Raw genomic sequence first — 4180 nt, 5'->3', positions numbered from 1 at the left:
GGGGCGCCCCTACGGACCAGAGCCACACATAATTTTGTCTATGATAGAGGAAAACTCTGTTCATAGAGAAATTATGACACTTTTATACTACGACTGTTCCTCCGTTATGCTGTCCCCCGACCCCTTGTTGCTGTCCTGTACCATTTCTCTGAGTATTCTTTTTCTGCTGTGGGGGAATTCCCTGTGGCGGGGGAAAAGAATACTGCCACCAAGTATTCCCAGTTGGATCGTAAGAGGCGAGAAGAAAGGGACGGGGAGTGGGACTAGGCATCCTTCTCCTTGTAGCCCCACAGGGGATATTCCTAAACGAAAAAGTAAAGGCATAGGAGGGTCTGGGATTTTTCGGAACAGCACCCTAAGGTTTGGGTCTTTTAAGGTGCGTAGATGTGGTACAGATGAGAGTAAAAGGGAAGAGATAGGTAGTATGTTTGTGAGAAGAAAGATGGATGTGTTGGCTTTGAGTGAAGCTAAGTTGAAAGGGAAGGGTGAGTGTAAGTTTGGGAGTGTAAGTGGGAGGTTATCAGGAGTGAAGAGAGGGCGAGGGAGGGAAGGGGTGGCTATTCTAGTAAGTGAAGAGATAGGTAAACGTGTAGTGGAGTGGAAGAAGGTTTCCTCAAGGATAATGTGGATGAAGGTGAAACTGGGAAAGGAGATGTGGGTCTTTGTAAGTGCCTATGGGCCTGGCAGTGAGAAGAGTGTAGAAGAAAGGGAGGCATTTTGGATAGATTTAAATGAGTGCATAGAGGATTTAGGAAGAAATGTCCTAATGCTAGGGTAGGAAATGTTCCAATCGATGGAGTAGTTGGGAAATGTGGAGTTCCAGGAAAGAATAGTAGTGGGGAGTTGATGGTGGAAATGTGTCTAGAAAGAGAGTTGATGATAGCAAATACAGTCTTTCGGAAGAAAGTCAAGCATAAGTACACATGGGAGAGGGTGGTGGAGGGAAGGGTGGTAGATAGAGCGCTAATGGATTATGTAGTGGTAAATAGGATTATGATAGGAAGAGTTAAGGATGTACATGTGCTAAGGGGAGAGGGTGGGGGAATATCAGATCATTTTTTGGTGGAAGGTAAGTTGAGAGTGGAGGATAGATGGAGAAAGAAGAAAGGGACAAAAGGTAGGGAGGTTCTTAGAGTGAACTCTTTGAATGAAAAGGAAAAGGAGAAGGAGTACGAAAAGAAGCTGAAGGAGGAGTGGGAGGGAGTGAAGGATAGAGTAGAGCTAGGTGTGGAGGAGGAATGGGGATGGTTCAAGGAGGGAGTCATAAAGTGTGCAAGGATGGTGTGTGGAACAAGAAGGACAGAAGGAAATATAAGGAAGGGTAGTGAATGGTGGGATGAGGAAACAAAGAAGGTTGTAGAGGAGAAGAAGCGAGCTTTCACAGATTGGTTACAAAATAGGACGAGGGAGTCATATGAGAGGTACAAAGAAAAGAAAAGAGAAGTCAAGCAAAAGGTAAAGGAGGCAAAGAGGAGAGCAGATGTGAAATGGGGTAAGAGTATGACAGAAAATTTTGAAAGTAATAAATAGATGTTTTGGAAAGAAATTAAGAGAGGAAGAGGAGGCGAATCAAGTAGAGAAGAAAAGGTAAAAGGTGTAGATGAAGAGATGATAATGGAAGAGAAGGCAGTAAGGGGAAGATGGGCAGAATATTTTAGGGAGTTGTTAAATGTGAAGGAGGATAGGGAGGGAAAGATAGCTTCAGTGGGAAATGCGAAGAAAATAAGAGTGATGAGTGAGGAGAATGGAGGAGAAATAAGGAAGGATGAGGTGAAGGCAGTTGTTAAGATGATGAAAGCAGGTAAGGCACCTAGTCTGGATGGATGCCATGCAGAATGTCTGAAAAAGGGAGGTACAGTGATGGTGGACTGGCTGGTGAGGTTGTTTAATGTTTGATGGAGAGAGGGTAGAGTGCCGGAGGACTGGAGGAGTGCCTGTATAGTTCCACTTTACAAGGGAAAAGGGGACAAGTGTGAATGTAGTAGTTTCAGAGGGATTAGCTTGTTAAGTGTAGTTGGGAAGGCTTATGGGAGGATCTTGATTGAGAGGATTAGGAGAGGAACAGAAGGAGTAATTGGTGAAGAACAGTGTGGATTTAGGATGGGTAGAGGTTGTGTAGATCAGATCTTTGTGGTAAGACAGATATGTGAGAAAGCTATAGGAAAGGGGAAGGACGTTTTTTGGGCTTTTATGGATCTGGAAAAGGCTTATGATAGGGTAGACAGAAAGGCACTGTGGGAGGTTATGCAGATATACGGGATAGGAGGAAAGCTCCTGGGAGCTGTCAAGAGTTTTTATGTGAGTAGTAGAGCTTGTGTCAGGATTAGAAATGGAGAGAGTGAGTGGTTCGAGGTAAAGGTGGGACATCGTCAAGGATGCGTTATGTCACCCTGGCTGTTCAACTTATACATGGATGGGGTGGTGCGAGAGGTAAATGCAAGGGTAGTGGGTCAGGGATTGGAGATGGTTAAAGAAAATGGAGAAAAGTGGGAGGTGAGCCAGTTGTTGTTTGTGGACGACACTGCGCTTGTGGCAGGATCGGAGGAGGGATTGAGGAAGTTGGTGGCAGAGTTTGGGAGAGTATTTGATAGAAGAAAGCTAAAGATAAATGTGGGTAAAAGTAAGGTGATGAGATGTACAAGAGGTGAAAGTGGCAGTAGACTGGAAGTGAGCATTAAGGGAGAGCGACTGGAGGAAGTGGATAGTTTTAGATACTTGGGTGCAAATGTGGCAGGAAAAGGAGGAGTGAAGGTGGAGGTAGAATGTAGATTGAGAGAAGTGAGTAAATGCCTTGGTGGATTAAAGAGTGTGATGAGGAATAGACATTTGGGAATGGATGCTAAGAGGAGACTGTATGAAGGAGTGATTGTGCCAACAGCTGTATGGGGCAGAAACATGGAACATAAGAGAAGAAGAGAGAGGGAGTTTGAATGTGTTTGAGATAAGGTATCTGAGAAGTATGATGGGGGTTACTAGGCTAGATAGAATGAGAAATGAGGAGGTGAGGAGGAGAACAGGGGTGGAAAGGGAGCTGGGAGATAGGGTTGATGAAAGAATATTAGGATGGTTTGGACACATTGAAAGAATGAGTGAAGAAAGACTAGTAAAAAAAGTATGGAAGGCAGATGTGGAGGGAGTGAACATGAGGGGACGTCCTAGGATGAGGTGGATGGATGGGGTGAAGGGGGCTTTGGGGAAGAGGGGAATGTCTGTTGAGGAAGGACGGGAGAGGACAGAAGACAGGGATGAATGGAGAATGGTTGTATATGGATGATGTTGTGATTGCATGAGGTGGAATGGGCGGGGGGATGGGGGGGTGAGGTAGTATGTGTGAGCAAAATTTCTCCCCGTCTTCTCCTTTTATGCATGGGGGGGGGGGACGGAGAGGGGGATCGCCGATTTAATGAAGCGGCCTTGCTGTGGATGTGCTGTGTCTTGCGACACTGCTTCTGACCCAGGGCAGTGGACAAGGTGCAGGGATGACCCGTCATCCAGGAGGTGCTAAGATAAGAGGGAGGGTGGAGGGGTGTGGAGTGTATTCAGGGATGGAATGGGTGGAAATTATTTTATGCCTTTTCCTTTTTGGCTATCTCCCTTGTAAGGGGGAAAAAGCCTTGGTATATGTATGTATGTATGTACATAGTTTAAATAGATTGGCTGTTCTGCAGCTGCTCTATTTTTTCCTAATTACTCGTAGGAGTGATTTTTAGTGGAAAAAAATATTCGAACCTCTGAGAAACTCTATTTCCTTGCATTAGTTTCTGCTCATCATGTCGTCATATTTTTAAACTCATGTTGTAGACCACTAAAACAGAATTTCTCATGTGCGGTATCACAGATTACTAAATTCTGTTCTGACGCTAATTTGTAGCTTAAATCTAATTACGTTGTGGTCATTGGATGCGAAGTTTTTACCAATTTGTTTTTGATTTATTATTCTTTCTCGGGTCGTGATCGGTACATTTGGTACATTTCCAATACTTGTGGCTTATTTAACATGCTGCAATGAGTAATTATGACCAAGAAAATCTATTAAGCAGCCCATTACACGAGCATGTTCCATTCTGGTCCAATTATGTCTGCAAAATTGAAATCTCTCATTGTTAGCAGGTCACGATTAAAAAAAAGCTAGGCGGCTCTTAAAACAACAGGTTATTTTCAATTAATGATTATGTTTTTA

The sequence above is a fragment of the Oratosquilla oratoria genome, chromosome 31 (assembly GCF_046742065.1).
Source record: "Oratosquilla oratoria isolate Oo_2021 chromosome 31, ASM4674206v1, whole genome shotgun sequence".
In the NCBI taxonomy this organism is placed as follows: Eukaryota; Metazoa; Arthropoda; class Malacostraca; order Stomatopoda; family Squillidae; genus Oratosquilla; species Oratosquilla oratoria.
The sequence above is the reverse complement of the archived record's forward strand: the minus strand, read 5'-3'. Positions refer to the sequence as shown.